This window comes from Desmodus rotundus, chromosome 2, assembly GCF_022682495.2.
Source record: "Desmodus rotundus isolate HL8 chromosome 2, HLdesRot8A.1, whole genome shotgun sequence".
NCBI classification, from domain to species: Eukaryota; Metazoa; Chordata; class Mammalia; order Chiroptera; family Phyllostomidae; genus Desmodus; species Desmodus rotundus.
The window spans coordinates 10404401-10426534 of NC_071388.1; the positions used below are offsets into that span (position 1 = coordinate 10404401).

Below are 22134 nucleotides of genomic sequence, written 5' to 3' on the forward strand. Positions count from 1 at the left end.
CTCACAGCCATCTCAGCCATGCTTTAAAAACATCGTGAAGTGCGTTTGTCAAGATGTTTAGGTATTCTGAACAGGAAACAGCAGAGACTCATTTTCCTAGAAATGTCCTTGTTCCTTCCTCATTTTCCTCTAGCAGAGATGGAGAGAGAAAAGGGCATATACCACCCTGGAGAAGAAGCTGCTGCTGGAGTCTCAGGGGGCTTTTCCATAGGCACCCTCCTTTCATTTCACATGTGGGCACAGTGACATTCATGAGGCTAGATGGACAACCCTGGTCATCTGTCCAGGTGCAGGACTGAACCAGGCCTTCCAGAAGGTTATGCATTTGCTCCATGGCACAAGGCGGGTATGGGCTGGCTGGGGAGCAGAAAACCCATCCACACCTGCTGCTGGGCCTCAGGCTTCCATCTGCTTTGGAGCAGAACTGGCAAGTCTGGCAGCACCGCCGGTGCCTCCCGAGCAGCAGTGACCAAGGCAACCCTGGGGGGATGGGGCTCTGCAGAGCATGGGGCTGGGGTGGATACCTGCTCTGTTCTCGTGGTCCTCTCTGATCTCTAAAGTCTGCAGCCCCTTCTGATATTTATTTATTTTTAAGATTTTATGTATTTATGTTCAGAGAAAGAGAGGGAGGAAGAGAGGGGGAGAGAAACATCAGTGTGTGGTTGCCTCTCGTGCACCCCCAGCTGGGGACCTGGCCCACAACCCAGTCATGTGCCCTGACTGGGAATTGAACTGCGATCCTTTGGTTTGCAGGCTGGCATTCAATCCACTGAGCCACACCAGTCAGGGCTTGCAGCCCCTTCTGAGATGTCACATTCTAGAATTTGAGGACAAAGTTCACTCTCCTGCTGCCATTGGAGCCCCCCAGGTGCCCCCACCTGCCCTTTCATGGAGGCCATGAGGGATTTCTGCGGAGATTGAGACGAGGTGTTATGTCTCTCCTCCGCCTATCAGCCTCCTGGCTGCAAATACATCCTGACTCATCTGCACAGCCTCATCAAATATTTATACCCCAGCTCAGCCAGATGGCCAAATGGGGCCACAGGAGGGTCCCTGTCTTGTCAGACTGTAAAGGCGACCCTGTGACTATGCTCAAGGCCTCTGAGAGAAAGGCTCAGTCAGGGGCCCAAGGCAGCCCTCTAGGAAGCCTCTGGTAGAAAAGGACCCATGATGTCAGCTGGGGGCTGGCGGTAGCTCTAGTCCTGTGGGATCAAGCCCAGGCCTTAGCCAGGGGTCTACTGTCTCTTCAGGTCTGGGCTACCTGCTGGGGTGGGAACAGCTGCCCCTCTGGCCTGGGTCCTACCTGAGCAGTACTTCCTTATCCTGCAGCAAACCGCCTGGGGTCTTCACTTGGGTTCTGAATCACTCCTGGCTCAGGACTGTGTTGCTGAGGCTGTCCCCATCCATTTGCTGCCCTGGCTGCGGACCCCATCCTGGGATGGCTCCACCCTCTCCACTCCCCCCCCCCCCCCACCACTGGGAGCAGAAAGAAACCTGCCCAGGCTACTCATAGCTGCTACAGCGTTGGGACCACACCACGCACAGATGCCACTGAAAAGGTGAGTGCACCTTCTCTGGTCCCTGGTCCCACGTGGCAGGCTGAGGACAGGTGTGTGGGGTGTGAAGAACTGCACCCTGCACTACAGCTGGGATGGGGTCAGGGTCAAGGGTGGAGCAGGTTCAAGAGGGTCTCTAGCAAGTGGGTTCTGTCCAGTCCTTCACCACAACCCACTTGAGCACCTTCTGTGTGGGGGGTGGGGGTTTCACATGCTGGAGAAACAGTGAAGGACCCTGGCCCAGGGAAATGTGTACTTAGGGAGAAGATTGTCACCAGCTAGAGTGAACCATGGGGTGGGGCAGCAGGATGGGGTTAGGGCGGCTGGGAAAGGTCTTACTGAGGGGGCTTGACGCAGAGTAAGTAGGCATGGGCTTCCTGCATAGCCAGCCATGGCCCAGGCCCGTCGGGGCCAATGTGGCTGCAGTGGGGGTCCATACCTGTGGCCACAGGGAGGACGTGGGCTCTGACTCTGAGAGAAATGTGAAAACAGTGGGAGTTTCGAGCAGAGGGGGTATATTCTGGCTTCAGTTTTCACAAGCATCTTTCTGGCAACTGTGTTCAGGGTAGACAGTAGGGCGAGTGTGGGGGGTTGGGGAAGCAGGACAACCATCTAGGAGGCTCTCAGAATACTCTGGGAACTGTGATGGGAGCTTGGGCCAGGGATGAAGGTAAAGACAACAGGAAGGATGGAGTGTGAAAAAGCTTGAAGACAGAGGCAAAGGGCATTTTGCTAGATTCGATTCTGGTGTAAGTGAAACCACACGTGGGTGGGCAGACCTGCACTGACCACATGGGCCAGGCCTTGTGGGTATGTTGAGTGGAGTGTCTGCTGGCCTTATACTCTGGGTATCCAACATGCTGTGTCAGCTGTGGAGAGGCTGGGGGCTGTGTAAGGACACCTCCGGTCCCACAGTGACTGGAGCTAAGAAGCCGATAAGCCCCAGGGAGCCATGAAGGAGGTGAGGGGAAGGGAAGGGGTCTGAGGCCAGGTCCTGAGTAGCCCACTGTGCAGGTAGGTGCAAGGGGAATGTGGTGTTCTGAGGATCCAGGACAAAAATGGGTCCAAGAGAGATGCGGGGTCAGCTGCTCAAATCTGAGGGAGACTGAGAATCAGCTACGTTTACATAAATGATCATTTAGACAAAGCCGCTTTCTTTCTTCCTTCCTTGTCTCTTGCTTCCCAGTTCTCCTCTTAGTGGTCTCACAGTGAGCCAGGGACCACTGTAGGTCCGTTCCTGTTCTTTCCGGTGAAGTCTCTGGTCTGGTGTCGTTGTCCTTGGGCAGTGGGGCAGGAGCCTGCGTTGTTGTCCCGAGTCAGCTCCCACTAGGTGGTTGTGTCTCTCCCGCTCACATTAGGAACCTCCAGCCTACAGATGTCAGATGTCTGTGTGGAGACCCCTGAGGGCACACCCTTCCACCCTGTAGCTGTGCCTGCCACTCTCAATAAACACCAAACACAAAGTCGTGCGTGTACACACGCACACGCATGCACACACAGACATACACAGGATGGTTACTGTAGTGCTTGAAGCAGAGAAAAAGGAAACCATGTACCTTTCCATCTGTTTAAACCTACCTGGTATGTTCATGGCCACCCATCTATAAAGCCAAGACAAGACCACATCTCGGGGGAGACACTTTAACACATATGGGATACCTTCAACAGTTAAAGAAATCATCCACCTATTTTACTTGTGAACAAGGTGCAAAAATCTAAAATGAAAAAGTAGCCATGTGAGTCTGAGAATAATTTAAAAACTAGCCCAGGAAGCCCACCCGAGGGCCCCTCCGGGGCAGGGCTGCGGCCGTTGGGCAGTCCTCGGCACCGTCGGGCTGCTTTCACGCCTGCGGGTTGCTGTTGTTTACAAGTCGATGAGGTGACAGTTCTATTCGCGCCTTCGCCATCCATGCCTGGGTTTTGCCTGCGCGGTCTACCAGCTACCAGTAGATGCTTTAGATGTCCTGCATGACTGTGGGTCTGTTTCTGCCTTTGACTCTGCAAGGTCACTTGCTAGATTTTGGGACTGTGTTCAGAGGGAGTCTGCCCTAGAGCAGAGTTCCGGGGGATGGTTCGTCTTGCTGTGAAGAAACCCCTCACTCCCTCAGAGCCCTCGCCTTCCAACATCCTTGTACACTGGCATGACATTATGTTAACACGATTACACCAGTGCTCTTGTGGGTCCTGCATGACCGGTCTCCCATTGTACACTCATCCTTACACCTTGCATTGAGGGTGTCTCCATTGAGTCCAGTCTGACGAGTGATCTCCTAACTGAAATATGTGGTCCTTCTACATGTGACTTATCTGGGTTTACTTCGGACACATTCCTGTTTGATTTTTGTTTCTCTCACCCATTCCCTATTCCTTTTCTCTCTGCTTCTCTCAGATTGATTATTTTATCCCGTGTTTATCCCCTTTTAACCTGCCAGTTATAAATTACTTCGCTATGCTTTCAGTAGTTACCCTCGGATTCCACTTATCTTTGTTATGAGTCCAGTATAAATTGCTCCTGTCGCCCCTAGCAGACCACACAAGGACTCAGAACTCCTTAATTCCATTTCCAACCCACTCTCTGCGTTGTTGTTCTTCAATGTCTTAAATCTACTTATATTTTAGTTCTGGGAGTCATTGGTATTATTGTTGTATAGTAATATTTACCTCTGTTACCCTTTCTCCTGCTCTTCATCCCTTCCCTGATGTATATTTTCCTCCTGGGTCATTCCCTGCTAGCTGGAGCGCTCCCTTCCCCCCATGTGTGTGCCTGCATGTGTGTATGTATGTATACATGGGCGTGTGCACGGGATCTGACGTGTCTTCCTGCTGGCTCTGTGCTTTCTGCTCTGGTCCCTCTGGCTGAGCCATTGGAACAGAGCCAGCGTGTCCACTCAGTCCCCGGGGATCTGGCTCTGAGACTCTGGGCAGAAACAGAAAGCACAGAGTGGGCATCAAGGCCCCGTGTCCAACTGCCCCCCCCTGCCCCCCGCCAGGTACAAAGAGCAGGCCTGCAGCTCTCTTCTTTAGCCACAGATGCCCACCAGGCCCACAGGGACCAAAGGCTTCCTTAGAGTTAGATGTGCAGCATTAGGGCCAGTGAGCCCCAATTTGGGGAGACCCCCTGCTTTGGATAGGTCTCTGCTGCAGACCTGGAGGCAGAAGCATGCCTTGCTCACCCAGGACATTGTAGGAGCCCGCAGCAGAGGGACCAGCGTTCCTTCAGGCAGCACACCCCTCTGGGTTTGCCTCCCATACTGCACGAGTGTTCATTTAATTTTGTTTTTCAGGCAATACCTTAAAAACACAAAAGGCGACAACCACCTTCTGCTTGACAGACCGATCACCCTCATTTGAGTGGAAGCCTCACGCGCCCTGCTCTGAAAGGAGGTCCATTGGCTGACAAGGACACGCTGTGCGTTTCCTCCGAGGCCTCTGGGGGAAGGGAGCCCATGAAAGATGTAAAACATGGTGAATAAAACATCGTGGCCCAGGCGCGGGCTGGGAGGAGCCCTTGCTCCCACAAAGCCTGTGGGAACCCAGCAAATCTGTATGTAGGAAGTGGTGCCTACTATTCTGGTTCATTTCCTGGATGTTTATTAAGCGAGTCAGGCAATGGGGGTCCCAGACATGGTTTGGGTGGCTGCAGTCTCATCGCTACACCTTGTGGAGATGTCTATAGAGGGACACTGTTACCTGCCCTGTCCTGTCCCCTACACAAGTGCCCCCACGCCGCCACCTGCTGTTAGCATCTGTGAAATGCATGCAGATCCCAGGACCCGCCTGCCTCCCCCACCCCTTCTCCCTGGGGGGTGGCTCACAGAGCTGTGTCCATCACCAGGCCAGGCAAAAGAGGCTAGCACACCCTCCAGCTCCACCCTAGCTGACATTATGCTTTCTGCATGAAGAACAAACACCTGCCCATAATTCATGCCTGCCTCACCCCCAGGCTACCCAAGGGAGAGGACTTGATCCTTGCTGACATGGGCCACTTTGTCCCTTTTCTCACTCAGGAGCTCTGGCTTCCCACCTGTCTCAACCTCCCTGTGACCCAGCCCTGCAGTGCAGTTTGGTCTGCATATCAAGTCATATTTAGGGACACAGAACATTATAAAGCGCATTTCAGAAAAAAAATTAATTTAAGTTATATTTAAACTAAATTTTTAAAATAGATTCTTAGAGAGAAAGGAAGGGAGAGAAAGAAAGACAGAGAGAGAAACATCGATTTGTTGTTCCACTTATTTATGCATCCATGGGTTGATTCTCGTGTGTGCCCTGACTGCGGATTGAAGCCACAGCCTTGGCGTATCTGGATGATGCTCCCACCAACTGAACTACCCAGCCGGGGCTGAACTAAATGTTTGAATTAAATGGCCAATTAAAACATTGTTAAAGTTTCGGCACGTAGAACGAGCTTCAGTTCCTGGATAGTGTGCTTCTGTGCACAATGCCTCCGAGAGAGATGACTAGACCCTGCGTCCCCACTCACTCAGTGCAGTCCCAGCTGTGTGGTCTCAGGCAAATCAACTCCTCATGGCCGTCTGGTGACGTCCCATCTCCTAATGGGGCCTGACCCTGGGCTGGGCTCCAGGGGTCTCTGCATGTTTGTGTCAGGCCTGTGATTCTGAGCAAATGTCCCAGCAGACGTGTGGCTTGTGAGGAGGACTGCAGTGAAGAAGGATTGTGGGGTGGGCTGAGCTGGAGCTGGGCCAGTCCTCCCCGAAGGCCTGGCAAGGGCTCCTGGGCAGGACTGCTAGGAGTGCCTAGGAGTCCAGAGCCCCCTGCCTCAGCGCCCCCATCTCTATTACAACCTGTGTGGGTCGCCTTTGAGGAGGAGACAGCATAGGAAGAACTCTGAGACTGCCCTGCTGTTACTGGCCAGCATCTGACATCCTGGTTGCCAGGAAATGCCTTTCAGCTCTTAGGTAGAATGAATAGTAAACTAAGGCAGGGAGGAGGAGGGAGACATATCTCACCTGCTAACTCAGCAGTCCTGAGCCTGGTCTGATAATATTGCCAGGTATTCCAACATCACAAGAAACACTATGTTAGCAAGGAAGGGGGAAGTCCTTGAAGTTCTATGTAGCATTTCCACTACCTGGGAAAGAAAGCCTTGAAACTGTGTTTTCATCCCAAGGCCTGAAATGTGGGAGAGGGTCCATGGTGCCCAAAGAAGAAGCCCATAAAACAACTTTGGTTAACTGCCTACCTCTGGTCACTATCTATTTTATGAGGGAGTCCCTGATGCTTACAGAAAGAGCCCATAAATAACTTTGGATGACTGCCCCAACTTTAATTAGCTGCCTCCTGTCATGTATCTGCTTTATAAGATGAAAAAATGGAGTCTGGAGCAAGATAAGGATTCGGGCTAACAGACCCCCACACATACCTAAGTTTGGGTAATCATGTACCCACTAGGAAAGCTGGCGCCGCATTTACCCATCAATCAATATATAACTTTTTCACTCCCATCCCACCAACTGTGTAAGTCCTCAGAACAAAGGACTTGTGCTCTTGGCTCTCGGCTCTCTGGTCATCCGGCTTCAGGCCACCTGGCCTCTGGCCACCCGAGGGCTTGCTACCTCGGCCTTCAGCCACTCTTACTTTTGCCACCCTGCTTTGCCCTGAGCCTATGCCTTTCACAGCGCCCGCCCCCCACCCCCCACCTTAGCTAGGCCTGTTCTCTTCCACGGGAATGGATCACTAATAAACTCTGATTGCATGCTAATAGATTTGCTGACCTGCAATTCTTTACATGCGTCAGTGAGAAGAACCGGGTCTTTCCCATCAACACCTTCACTGTCCTTGCCACCCACCACCTGGAGATTTCTGATCTCTTTTCAGAGCATTTGAGGGTAATGGCATCTCTATCCCAATCCCAACGAGTGTCCAGCATCCAGAACATGCCAGAATGCACCAGAACACAGAATGAGCATCCTACTCGAGTTTCTGCTGACTCAAAGAGGTAGGTGCCGGCACTGAGGCGGCTGAAACAAGGCAGTCACCACCACTGACGGACCTTGGAGTGGAAAGCGGCTGGCCCTGCTGGTAGAGATGGAAAGGCTGCTTCAGGGGGGTTGCAGGGGAATCACAGAGGCTGCCTGGGTAGTCTGTGCTCACCCCGCCCTTTCATGAGAGAGAGGTGAAGGGGCCTCACTGAGAACCAGCCCTTGTGGGCCCTGCTTGGTTTGTACCACCTCCTCCTCACCCACCAATCACACCACCATCCTGGCTGATCCCTCTGTGCCTCAGGACGGCTAGTAGTGCCTTCTTTAACTCGATTTCACCTAACCCGTGATGCCATTTGCTTCCATGGCGACCTTGCGGCCAAGTCAGGATGTGGATGCCCATACCTCATGAGGAAACTGAGGCTCAGATGGAGTGAATGCCTGAGTAAGACAGCCAGAGGTGACCCAGGGGTAATGCAGGGCTCTCTCATCCCTGGTGACTGTGAACCATGTTTTGGGAGAGGGAACAGGGAGATCCTAAGGCCTGGCCCCTCCCCCTTGGCTGTGTATGACTTGACCCAGTGATCCTGTTACATACCTAATAGAAATAATGCAGTCACACTTGGAGGGTGAGGACTGTCGGGCTGTGGGCCACCAACCAGACTTGGTTTGGGTGTCTTTCATGACTTCTCTCCTCACGTAAGCAGGTCACTCAGAGGGGTACAATTTTCCACCACTTGGGAAATAAATATCTTTGCTTTGTAAAACCATTCTCAGGGCAAAGTATGTGCTAGGCAGCTTAAAGAGGAAAAATATGAGCTTAATCCAAATACTTTCATTTCAAGTGACAAGCAGCAGGAGGCACAATGTGCTGTTTCCAGGATGGAGGGTTTTTAATCCGAAGTCCTCCCCATGCCAAGATATAAACCCTGGGAAGGATCAGGCACTTCATCCTCATCAGATTTTTCCCCTGAAAAGTTTTAATGCCAAGTTTCATGCTAAGTGTCATCTGTTATCGTGAGTAACACAGAGTCAGGCAGGGTAGCCAGGGCTGCGGGGGGCGGGGGGGGGAGCGTTGTTTCTGTCTAGGCGACTTATTTAGGGGCTCTCAGGACTGATCCTGGGGGATGGCCCCACCTCCTGGGCAGGGTGTCACAGAACATCACAGAGTGGATGTGAGCCTCTCTAATGCTGAGCTCTTAATCCTGGTGCTTTGAGAACATGTCCTAGCTTTGGACTGAGGAAAATTTTGCCTTTACTGTGCTTTAAAGAAGCAGGCAGAGTCAGTGGTGTGTGGCCTGTGTTGCAGTTTCCTCTGTAAAATGCAGTATGAGCTGCTTATCTGGTGGCCATGCGCTCTGCAGGTAGACAATGCAGTGCGAGGTGTCCTCAGGCAGGTGAGGGCAGGGCTGGGGGAACAGAGCAGCAGCCTCTCCTGAGACAGAGGTCACCGACTTCACAGACTTGACTGTGTGATTTCCCTCCACACCATCATGAGTGGACACCTGCATTACTCACCATGGGTCCTGGCTTCCCCTCTATGTGTGGCTGTAGGATGCACTGCTGGATACTTGCTAAGTCCATGGAATAAGCATGCATTCTCATACCTGCCACTTCTGAAGGCCCTCATGAACACTGAGGACCAAAGCCTGGGTGCTGACCATGGTCTGTGGCAGCAGGAGCTGCAGTTTGAAGTACCAGCTGCACAGTTCTGAGCACTGAGACTCTGCAAACCACTTGGTCCATTCATCTGATGCTGGCACCAATCACCCCAACACTCAGTGGCTTAAAGACAAGCAATCACTTCTTTTTGTCCTTTGGGTCCTGGGCTTTCTCTTGCGCTCAGACAGTGGCTGGGGATGCCCGAAGTCTCCTTCACACCTGTGCTTGGCACCCAGGCTGGGAGAACTCAACTGAAGGGTTACAAGGATGCTGTCGCTGTGCCCATGGGTCTTTCCATGTGGCCTCTCCAGCGTGGTGGCGTCAGGCTAGAGACTTTTACTCCAGCTTCAGTACTCCAGGTGATTGGCCCAAGAGAGACAGAGCCAGGCAAAAGCTGGATTGTCCTTTTGGCCTGGCCACACATGTCCCGCAGCGTCACATACACCATGGTCTGAATTGAGGTGTCCATGGGAGTCCACTCTGGGTCAAGGGGAGTGGACACAGGTCCTGTCTCTTCACAGCGAACAGGCAGTTGCAATACTATTTAGGGAGGCTGGTATGAGTAAATATGCTTCATTCCTTCCAACACTTGGTTTGGCCCACAGGAAAACTGCAATTTTCAGGGTCTAAGGTGGGCGTGTTTCAATATGTGGCTGTCAGAGCTCAAAAGAACCTTTGAATTATATGTAAATTAAAATAAAAAATGCATTGTTGGCTGCACTTCCAAAATCATATTGTTTGTTTCAGTCCCTCCATCAATTATGCAAAAGCTTTTGGTGAATTTCAGCTGGTAAATTTCCATCTCCTGTGAAACTCATCATCACTGTTCTTGCAAGCTTATTGGAAAAAGTTGCATTTGTGTGTTTTAAAACAAATGAGTTCAAACCTCACTGAAACTTCTGGCAACAAGACACATAACATTAAAAAACAATTCAAATACCAGTTTTCAGAGCACATCACCTGTTTTTTAACATTTTCTCACTGATTGTTAAAACTCCATTTTTACCTGGATGGATAGATTCTATAAAGTCTTTTGTTTTTTGTTAAAATACGGGCTAGCATTCCACTCCCAGGCCTGGTTAGAACACCAAAATGGCTTAACCTCATTTGTCCTCTGAAGTGGCAGCAGCTGGGTAGGGTCAGCGAACTTGTCCTGCTGCCCCTTTCAGTTCATGTTAATAATGTCATCTCCAGGCTGTGGGGTTATGTGCGTGTGTGTACCTGTATGCACATGTGTGCATGTGCCTGTACCTGTGTACACGTGTGTGTCTTTTACAGCACCTACTTGGTGAGGGACGTTTATTAAAGTAAAACAATATCACCTGTCAATCCACATACCTAGGCACAGATAACCTGGAATTCTGTCCTCAGACCTAAGGAATACCCCCAGACCTCTCTGGGCCCTACCGCAACTCTCCCTGTAGAATCAGATGTTTGGGTTTCCACCTGGATCATACCCTCCTCCCTTCCAGACCATATCCTGGGTCACCAGCCCCTGGAGTTCCCTGCTAGACTTCCTAGGAGTGCTTCCAAGGGTTGCACTGGCCTCTCTGGGGCAGACCTAGTCACCAGCGTGTGCCTAGGTCTATGGTGGGCCAATGGGTGTATGTTATAAAAGTGTGGTGGACAGAACATGGCTGAGTGAGCTGGGTGGCTCACCACCAGGGCAGGGCAGGGCTGGGGATGGGAAGAGAAGGTGGGGCTGGAGACTGCCACGGGCCACATAAAAGCCAGCCGCAAGAATTCCCACTGCAAAGAGGGAGATGAGGGGGACAGATTCACTAGTCAACCAGGCTCCTTTGTGCAAAGTAGAAGAGGTGCCCCTCTGCCTGAGGGAGCCTCTGGGATGCTGCTTGCTGGTGAGGAGCAGCTGGGACTGCTGCTTTTAAGTGGTCATGGTCTGGGCCTGTGAGCAGCAGGAACAGCATGTGGTGTGTTGTGGCCAGTGGGAGAGGGCCTCTGTCTACCTCTCTACAGCACGATAGTCCCTCCTGTCTTTGTCCCATGGGCGAAAGAGTGGTCTGGGGTGAGAACAGTGCAGTCAGCTTCACCCTAGTGACGCGTTACCAGTCCTGATGGTGTCAGGTCAAGGACAAGCTCCAGTGTTTCTCTGCCCCCTTCTTTCAGGGAGTTACTGGGGGACACCCAAAGGTCTGGTATCTTAGTTCTACCTTACTTTCACAGTTCCCCAAATTAGTCACTATATTGTTAATTTCACATCCAAAGCCTACTTACACCCGCTCACTGCTGCTTCTTGTGTCCACGTCTTTCTTCTGAGTTCAGTCTTCCTCCTACTGGTCTATGGCTCTTAGCAGTCACCTCAGAGATAGTCTGTAATCGCAGGCTTTGCTGGTCTGAAAGGCCTCCAGCCACCTTGCAGATGGTGGTCCAGGGGGCATGCCCTCTCTTTGATGTGCAGCCTGCCTGGACGTGGAGGTTCATTCCTCCTCGACACCTATGGCTGCTGCTGATCATCTGCTGGCCTTTTCAGATGTCAACTTTTTCTCTCTAGTTTCTCACCTTTTGGGGAATTCTGTTTTAATTTTGCTCAAGTCTCAAAGTGCTGCTTCCCTGTTTTTTGATCTTCAGACATCTATTTTGTAGGCTGAACTGCGTTCCCCCAAATTCATGTGTTGGAGTTTTCACCCAGCACATCAGCATGTGACTATATGTGGAGACAGGGTCTTTAAGGAGGAGATTCAGGTAAAATGAGGTTCCTGGAGTGGCCCCTAATCCAACAGGACTTGTGTCCTTATAAGAAGAGGAGATCAGGACACAGCCACACACACACCGGGACAATCATATGACAACAGGGAGAAGACACCATCTATACACCAAGGAGAATGGCCTCAGGAGGAATCAGCCTGTAACACCTTGATCTCAGACTTCCAGCTTCCGGCCCAGGAGACAATAAATGTCTGTTGTTTGAGTCACCCTGCCTATGGTACCTTGTTATGACAGCCCCAGAGAATGACTACAGTTTCCATTCTGGAAAATTCTTAGTCATTCTTTCTTTGAATGTTGCCTCCTTCTCATTCTCTCCTGACTGCGTAAGTTGGGTCGTCTTATTCTGTATTCCATATCTCTTTGTGGCCCATATTTTAAATCATTTTTAATCTTTCTGTGATATTTTCTGGATGATATTCTCACCTCTACCTTGTAGTTTGTTGAATCTCTTTTCCACTCTGCCTTATCTGTTTTTAGCTTCTACCTAAAATTTTTAATTTCTATAATTATATTTTTCATTTCTAGAGTTTCTAAATGGTTTGCTTCTTTAAACATTTTGTTTTCTCTTTATTCATGTTGCTTTTGATCTTATTATTGTTTCCATTCTCTAATTTATCTTTAGTTCTGGGGGATACAAGTCCTCTTGTTTCTTACAGCTGTCGACTCTCTCATGCTGTTTCTTTCCTTTGTACAGCTTGAATATTTCATTGTAAGCTCATCTAGGTTGTAGAAGTGTCTTTATAGGAAAATATATGTTTTCTTCTCTCCAGGCACCAAGAATTTCAATCACTTAGACAAGTTTTTATTTTAGTTTCTTAGCTGGAGATCCGTGCACCAAGAACAAGTGGAAATTCAGACTTCACAGTTGCATGTCATGTGCTCAGAGATTTTACTTGGGGGTGGGGGGATCTTTTCTTTTGATATAGATCTGCTGATTTCTAAGCACAATGAGTAGAATTTTTCCAGTCTTTTTTTTTTGGAGGGGGGCGCCTTAAGCGCCTGTGTTCTGCAGGAGGCAGCTGTCCCAGCTCATGCAGGCACACGGCCATATCTCTCATCTGACCTGCACATTAAAGCCCAAGCTGCCACCACTGCAGGGTCTGCCTCTGTTCTTTGTTCCCTGAGAACTGCTCCAGCGTCAGCTCCCATGGCAACTGTGGCTTGGACTTATCATTTATTTTGGACACTTTTATAGTGTACAATTTATTTTAACCAGGCTGTGTACTTAAAATTTTCATTACTGTTGTCATCTATTCTTAGCCCAGTTTCCCTACAAAATAGAGCCTGAAGCAGTTGTATGTACTACCTTTTTCCTGGGAGTGCGATCCCAGAGAAGGAGTGAGAGAAGAGGGAGCTGAGGCTGGAAGGCAGCAAAACAAAAATCAGGGAGGTCACTGTGCATCACAGACTGATAGAGAGGGCACATGGAGCTCCTGGGCCTGACCTATCTGAGCAGGGGAAGGACGAGGGTAAAGTTGATCTGTTAGCCCCTATGGCTCATTGGTCCGTTTGCCTCAGCAGGTGTTTACTCTCTCATACTTTCAGGTTGCATGTACACAAGTAATGACATCTCTTGATGTATGTCACCCCTCAGAGGCAACAAGAAAGTCCCAAGAAAGCAGGCAAGAGGCCTCCATCATGCACTTGGGGAAAGGTGCCATTGGGTGTTGTTTACCCATGGCATGGAGGACTGGCAACAGCCACTCTGCTGGTCCCACTCACATGCAGTGGCTGCGGTGGCAACAATAGCAACCCAGCTCTGACTGCAGAAGCAAGGCCAATATTGTCAGGGCCAAGCTGGTCAGACAGCAAAGCAACTGCACCAACCCTGAGTGGTCCACAAACTGAATCCCCTACCCCTACACTCTGCCTCTCGCATCCTCACCTGATAACAGATGCTCTTACTTATTTTCTGAGAGTGAAGGCCAAGTATGATTCTTCAAAGTCTCTAGTCACATTTACCAAAAAATTATAGAAAGGGTTAGCAAACCAAGCTGTGGTCCCTGCAGGTGCAACTTGTCTCAGCGCTGAAACTGGTCCTTATCACCTCCTTCCTCCACCCCATTCTAGATCAGTCTCCCTCAACCAGCACTTTGCTAGTCTGAGTTGTTTGCCCTAAAGAATCAAGCCCTCAGTTGCCTTACTTTGATGGGCCATGGCTGCTGCAACTACGCATTTATAGTTATCACTTAGCATGGACACTGAGAGCCCCAGTGAATCTGTTGGTTCCAGATATCTTCCTCCCTGGCTCCACCGAGTAGCAGCAAATCCAGCTCCTCCTGGGATTTGGGGTTGATTACCACCAGTACAATAAGTCCATTCTTTGCCTGCTTGTCCACAGGCACGAAAGCCCAAAGTGGCCACATGGTAGTTGTGGCTTCCAGTCTAGCTGTAACCCTGGCAGAAGCGTTCCCTGCGCCTAGTCAGGGAATCAGGACTTCTCACCCAGCAGAGCCTCAGACTGCAGTGGCAGGACCACTGATCACGCAAGTGGTTCACCAAGAGTATGGGTAAGAAGGGCAAAACGGGCCTCTGTGCCTTGGTTCCCGGCACATGTGTTCAAGGTACTAGGGACCCAGTGCCATTTATTGACTGTTGTTCCAGCACAGATCCTATGTTCTGGAGGACAGTGACTGACCCCTGCAGAGTGCAGGCCCAGAGCTGGCGCCTTAACTGAGCCACTAACAAGCCTTTCCACCATTTTTTCCAGATTGGCTGCTTCTAGGTGATGGGACACATGGTAACAACAGCAAATGCTGTCATCCTGTGCCAGTTTTCACACCTCTTTACTTTTTAAAAGATATTTTATTTATTTTTAGAGAGAGCAGAAGGGAGGGAGAAAGAGAAGGAGAGATGTGAGAGAGAAACATTGATCGGTTGCCTCTCGTATATGCCCCATCAGGGGATTGAACCTGCAACCCAAGCACATGCCCTGACTGAAAGTCAAACCAGTGACCTTTCACTTTGTGAGACGATGCTCAATCAACTTAGCCACACCCGTTAGGGCAGTACCTTCTTTACTTTGAAATGGGTCTCATGTGTGAATTAGTTTAGTTGTCTAATGCAGCATAACAAACCATGTAAAAACTTGGTGATTTAATATTATCTCTCACCATTCTGGGGGTTGGTAGGTTAAGGGGAATGGTTTCCCCTTTGGACCCTTATGTGGTTGTAGTCATAGGGTGACTAAGGCGGGAGCCTCTGAAGGCCCTTCAGTGGGCTGAAGTGGCTGGCACTGAGAGGGCAGCAGGGGTATCTCTCTTTCCACTCAGCCTCTGCATGGGACTAGCCTGGGGCTGCTCACAGCATGGCAGTCCTGGTGCAGCTGGGCTTCTTACATGTTGGCTGGCTTCCTCCAGAGCACGCATTCTAGGAGAGAAAAAAATGGAAGCTACTTAAAGCCTGGCCCCAGAAACTGGCACAGCACCGCTCCTGTCATTTTCTACTGGCCAAAGAACCCACACAGTTTCAAGGAGAAGGATCAACTTTACCCTTTGATAGGAAGAATATCAAAGAATTTGTGGCCATCTTTAATCTTCCACAGACAACATATCAATAGATTGGGAAATTGGGAACTCTGGAAGTCATTGGATAGGGTGCTGGAAGACCCACAAGACAAGGAAGCAAAGCTTGTACAAAAGTATATATCAACTGCTGTAAGGACAAATCACTCTCTCATCCAAGGTCATTTGTCTGCTTCCAAGAGGCTGGCTGGTCCCCCCCGAAGTATAGTGCCGTACCAGTGTTGCTCTGCATTGCTGGCACTCAGCTGTGGCAGTCATTGGATCAGAGTCGATGAGGGGAAGGCCATGCTGTTGGAGCCATGTGTAGCCATCCTTCCTTTTCTCGTGGCCACTTTGTTCATGGGACACTGGCATAAGCAGTGGAGCAGCTGAGGATAAGGGCTGGCTGGTGTCCACTGATGAGTTATCCTGTCCACCTAGCCACTTGTTACTTTCTCTGGAGGAGGTGCTTTCTGAGGAAACAATATTAGGCACAAGCACAAAGACATTCCTGCATTGGGCCCTGTTTTGCAGGGCCATCCACATGCTTGTTCTCCCAAATTTCCAATTTCTAATTTCTTTCCAATATCTAATCTTGCTCCTTGTAGGTCGTTGATCAATAGCCCAAGTCATTTGGGTTGCTTGGCTCGGAGCCTGTGAGTATCCCTACCTGTGGCATGTATCGTTCCACATAAATGGCGTAACTAAGTGTTGGGCTCAGAGCTCTTCTACTAGACGGATTGACCTTCGCGACCTGTAGAGCCACCCAGAGGGCATCTCGATGTGGCAGTAGTCCATTTCTGGCTGGCACCAACATATTGTGCTGACTCAACTGTGTTTCAGGCTAAAATTTCTTCCTGGTCTATCATTTACCATAGAGAACCCCTATGAGGCCATGGGGTATACGTGGAGGAAGAGGCACTGGTGTAATGGAGGTAGGTGACATAGGGTCTAGACCAACGGGAACTTTCTTGAGCCTCAGATCCTGCTGAGACCTGATCCCCAATGCACTGTTTCCTTTATATGACAGATTGCTACTGCACTCAGTGGATCTGGTAATACCTAGCTGAAGCCCCGGTGGCTGCAGCACTATAACTCAGGGATGTAAAAGCAGAACCTTTTCCGCCTCCATCCTCAGTAGCTGAGTTGGGACCCATGACAAAGACAGAAAAAAGAGTCACCTGGCTGACGAGGGCTAAGGATTCTCCTCTGCAGGTATGAGAGTGACGGGGAGAGAGACCACTGTGTGTGAGCAAGCTAGATCACCAAGCTGGGCACAAAGGAGGAACAGACCTGAGGTGTCTGAGCGTCAGGCTTGGGGAGGGAGAGAACCTGCCTTTGCGCTCCGTCTGCTAGATGAATTTTTCTGCTGCTCTGGCTCTGTCCACAGGGCTTAGTGTTGGACCCTTGGCTCAGCATCTTGGGGAGTGCCTGACACTGCACACTTGAGACTTTCTGAGGATTAGTTTTGTAGTCTTGCCTTTGTTCATGAGTTTGCAAACTCCTTAGCTCTTGTTGGCATGGTGCTGTCAGGGTGCACGTGCTGGCCTGGCTCACAGGTTCCCAGTTTGTGATTCATACAGTAGCAAAGGGGTTTTCCTTCTTAATTTTCATTTTAGTGGTTTATTTCTCAACATTTACATTCTTGCATTCTCACCTGAAGATTCTCATCGGAGGTCTTTGTTGGCAGGTGTCAAAGAGCAATAAAGGAGAAAGACAGCGCAATTGGGAACCGATGGCATGGATGGAACCCTAAGAAAATAGGGGTCTCAAGTAAATAAGGGTGTGGAGGGTTGGGCCCCGCCTGTCTCCTCACCCTCTTTCTATCACAAGGGTGTTCTACTAATTGGATCAATATGTTTAAATCACCTTCATTGATGCTGACTGGAGATGCTTATTTATGTCAATAGAGAAGTTTCACATGACCCTAATAAAAAAAAAAAACCAGCAAGTAAATAGGAGTCTGTTTTAGACTGGTAGATATACACAGCAAAGCATCCACAGTGAGCCACATTTAGTCACACAACTTGGGGGCATGTTCTTCCTGCAGGTGTCAGAAGTCTTGTGTTTCCCTCCAAGCCTCCACCTGCCGCCTACAGTGGAGGGAGGGAGGGGGGGCAGGTGCCAAGTGACTCAAAGATAGAAGTTCTCATTGTAGAGACTTAATGGCTGAGGTACAGGGAGGAGGGCTGGAATTTTGGCTTCCACTTTCACCCTGAAATTCTTCCAAAAATAGAAGGGAAGTCTGGATGACCCAAGTTACTGCTGCTCCTGTCATGTGTGAGCAGATGTGGTAGTTCTTTTCAGAGAAGAAAAAGAAGGCAGTATCTCTCTTGTTTACACAAAATATTAGAAACCTCGAATAGAAGAAAAAGAAGATAAAAGTGGGGTGGGATCCAGAGGATGCTGAAAACAAACAAACAAACAAACAAAAAATAGTCCACAGCCTGACAACTACTTGGGGGGGTCTGGAACTGGCTGATCCAGTTCACTCCCTTCCTCTTTGTGTTTTTTCTTTGTCTCTCAGTCTCCTTTGTCTCTCCTCTCTGCCTCTATCTCTCTCTATTCCTTTCTCTCTCACTGACTCTGTCTTTCTTTGTGTCTGTGTATGTGTGTGTGTCTCTCTCTCTCCTTCTCTCTGCCTCTGTCCTTCGACCTGTGCCTCTATCTTGTCCGCTGCATCCATGCTCACCGCTTCTTACTCAGCCCATTTCCCGCAACACCATCTTCTGAGCCCACACCTTAGAGGCCTGATCGGCCCTAGGTTTTCTGCGTCTGGGACCTGCCCACAGTTGTTTAGGAGGTGGATTACGGGCACCAGAGGCGACCCCGTGACTGTCTTGCCTAATAAAATTGCAACGGGATATTTCAGCAACCAGGTAAGACAAGTCAGGTGTTGTCTTTTGGCTCTGATGTCACAGGGAGGAAACTTTTTGCACTGACCCGTGTACCTGCTTCCCGATTTTCATGGCACCACACTGGCTACCCCAGAATCACCTCTGAGCTCAGCAGACCCTGCCGCCTCCCCCAGGCAGCTTTTTGTGAGGACAGTGGTGGCAGTGAGGGGAGGGAGGGCAGGCTCATGACACTTTAGGGGTGGCTTGGGGTTATGGTCCATGAAGAGGGCTTCTTCGTCATTGTTTTCTGAAGGGGATTTTAGCACAACCCTCCCCACCACCCTGTTCCCAAACTTGTGTCAGGTGAGCATAAAGGTGGTTGTAATGACAATGTGAGTTGTCACTGCGGCAGGCCCACAGAGGTGAGAGGTTTGGGGGTAAGTGACCTTCTGAAAGCCTTCAGATGCCCTGTACTCCACAGAAGACCTCTCCCCATAGCAGGGGAGAAGGGGACCCTGCGGCCGGGGGTCCTGAGTTCCACGTGCAAGGAACCCTGGGGGAGATCTACACACCTGGGAGGACGTTAATGCTAATTACCACAGGGACCGTTTCTGCACATAACTATTCTACCTACCTCTTCCCCCCCCATCCTTGTCTGCCTTATGAAGCCATCTAATATGGAGTCAACACGGCTCCCATCCCCACCCCTCCAGATGCTCCGGCCTGTGATAAGGTGGACACACTCCCTGGTGGTATGGATGTGTGTGACAGGAAGGCCAGCGCTGTGAGACTTGCCGGGGTTTGTTCTGACATCATTCCAAAAAGATGATAATTATGTGTCTCCTTCCTTCTCCACTCCCCTCAACAAGACGTCATGGACTTATTTATAAACACGGGCCCCTGGGTGCACTTCTCACGGGAAGGACCACGGCGACAACGGTGAAAGCACACTCAAGAGGCTAACGCAGAGGAAGCATAGCAACCTAGTGCTGGAGACCTGGAGGAGGGCTGGTCCTGTTCAAGGGGCGGAGCTGAGCCCAGGCCAACTCCGCCCCGCCCAGCTGCTGTGGTGTGTGGGTGGAGGCTGCTCGGGTCGGCAGTTCGGCTTTCACAGATCTTCTAACTTGTGATAATATGCCCGCAGACACAGATTGTCTTGTGTGTCAAGGGCGGAGGCAGGAGATGAGCTGCTTTTTCCTCCCAGGAACTGGAAATAATTGAAAGTTGTTAGGGTCCAACATGCTGTCCCGAAAACACTATCATTACTTTCCTAATGACTATCTGTGTCTTTCAGGAGGCAATGAAGGCAGCTGAGAGGCGTCCGGCTCCTGGAGAGGATGGGGAAGTGGGAGGCTGGCAGCCTGTAATCTAGGCAGGGGGTGGGAGGGCTGAGGGTGCTCTGCTTGTGCCCCTGCGGTGCATTCTGGCCTTGGGGATGGGGTCCCCGGGGTCCCTCTGGCCCCTTTGCCTGCAGAGTCACACTGAAGCTGACAGAGCCACAAAGTTGGGACGCTGCAAATCCTTGCACCCTTGGTCTCCTGGTCCAAGTACTGCTGGCTGTGCTGCCCTCATCCCTTCTCGTTCAATTCCCAGTGTCATGTCCCGGTGTCTCCATCGTGGGACCACCGAACCATGGCTTCTGCCTCCCTCTGCTGCTACATTCTCCTTCTTACCCCAGAACACAGTTAAAACACATGTTCCTGCTCTGAACATGACAGGTGTCAGCCACACTGCTGGGAGGGGCTCCCGTGGTCCCTGCCTCCAGACCCTGTCTTAGGAAGTACTCATGAACCATGCTGCTGCCTTTCCAGCTGACTTCACCCAGACCCTTCTCACCCTCCAGCCCACGCCCTTTCTTCTTTAAAGGTTGTTTTTGATTTACAAAAGTGACATATGAGGACAGGAGCACCGTAGCTTTATGACTTTCCCCGTGACCAAAAACTTCTCTGGTGTGGACCCTCCAGAACTTTCTCTCTGGGTATTGCCCAGCCTTGCCTGCCTCTGGGTGCCAGCGGGGTGTACCTTGTGTCCTGTGGTGAGGCTCCAGTACTAGGCCGTTTTTAATGCTTCAACACTCAAAAAAGAAGTCATAATGGTAACCTTTGAGTGGGTGGGCTTCCTGCGGCCCTCTTTCCACCCTTCACCGCCCACGAAGTAGCATGGTTCAAAGAGGAGAGGCCTGGGAAATGCTTCCTGTCCCTGTCTAGGAGCAAATGGTGCCAATGAGACCCTGAACAGGGATGCTTGCGGAGGACACAGACATTCCCAGGACACCCTCTTCCCCCCAAGCCCTGCTCTGGCCACCGGCTGTCCCCTCCCCTAGCTCCGAGGTGAAAGAGGCCATTCAAGGATGAGCCCTATCTTGGGCTCCGGGGCCCGGTGAGGGCGACACTTGGCCAGCTACTCAGTCCCCTAGTGATTCCCCGGGGGTCTGAGGCTACCTCAGTGCCTGTGACCTGATTCGTGACGTGGATGCTGCGATGGAAGAAATAATTTTTGCTGAGAATAGGCCACAATGCAGAGATGGGACACGAGGGGTTGAGAGCCTCGGAAATGATCGGAATAGGAAAAAAAAAAACAAAACCCAGCAAAGCTCAGCCCAGGTGTGGAGAAAGGGTAATGATACGAAACAGCTGGCCTTGTTTTGATCCCGAGGACAGCCCAGCTTTTCAGCCAGCCTCGGTCTTCGTCCTCGGGTCACCTGTGGGCAGGTGTGCCAACCAGGCATCTGCGAACGTCCAGGAGTAGTAAGCCCATCTGCGTCCCGAGTCGGCCCCGCGGGCAGACGGGCTCACTGCCAACAAATAGATTCTGCGGTGTGGAGGAAGAGGACATCTACCGAGGCGATGGGACAGGTGGGGGATCGGGCTCGCTGTGGGCATCGCAGGCCAGTCCGGTAGAGGCAGGGGCGGCGGCGGGGCTGGTAGGGGACTCGCTGGGGTCTCTGGAACATACACAGAGAATGGGAGGACTGTTTCCTTTACTTATAACGGAAGGACGTCCGCCCGCGAGATAAGAGGGAGCTCAAGTCCTACGCTAGGACCTCCCAGGCCACTCCCTAGCCAGGGACCCGCCCCGGCCCCACCCTACCTGCGGTTCCGCCCCTTGCCCTGTCCCAGGCCCCGCCCAGGCTAGTAACCAGTCCGCTCAAGGTGCCTCTCAGCTGCCACTTACAGCCCCGCCCCGTCTCTGGCCCCGCCCCGCCCCACCCATTGGCCCGCCCCCCAGAGCCCGCCCCCGGCGGGTGACTTGCCCTCCCAAGACCCCGCCTCCTGCCCTCCCCAACTTTTCGTACTGCCCCATCGCTATTGGTCTGGTTCAGCCCTCGCCTCCACGACGCTGCTGCTTTCTTTCAGGAGAGCTTCACAGGCCCTGATTGGTCGTTCCCTCTCCGTTCCGCCGTTCCATTGGTCTGCGGCGCCCGCTTTCGCGGGACTCAGCACTTGGGCTGGGGCGGGGTCAGTGGCGGCGCGCGGCGCGGGATTGGTCAGCCGCACAGAGGGGGCGGGCTCGCGCCGCGCGCAGCGCCTCGGCTGGAGCGCTAGGAACCGCTACCGGCGCCTTAGTCGCCTCTATCGCCTCAGTCGCTTCGGTCTCTTCAGACTTCTCACACTCAGTCTCTTCTGGCTCATCCGCCACCGTCTGGATCACACCGTCCCCACTCCCGATCCCGGCCGGGCCTCCCGCTGGCTGGCCCGCGGACACGCTCCCGGTGAGTGAGTGGTCACGGGCGGGGCCAGGGGCGGGGTCCACAGGTGGAGATGGGGTCCAGGCCCGGAGTCAGGGTCCGGTCTGGGGTCTGGGGCCTGGTGTCAATCTCGGGTCGGGTGCGGGTCGGGGTCCTGGCCGGGCGGTGGTCAGGAAGCCGTGGCCAGGCGGCGACCTCCGGCGGCCGCCAACTTTGGCC

General features: G+C 51.5%; 1 protein-coding gene across 16 annotated transcripts in view; it reads left to right on the forward strand.

Moving 5' to 3' along the window:
- The first annotated feature begins 21753 nt into the window (after positions 1-21753).
- Positions 21754-22134, forward strand: part of PCBP3 (poly(rC) binding protein 3) — a 223542-nt gene continuing 223161 nt past the window's right edge. For all 16 annotated transcript variants that reach the window (XM_045196615.2, XM_045196623.2, XM_053917769.1 and 13 more), the window contains exon 1: positions 21754-21939. The gene's annotated coding sequence lies outside the window, so the exon portion shown is untranslated. The remainder of the gene's footprint in view (positions 21940-22134) is intronic.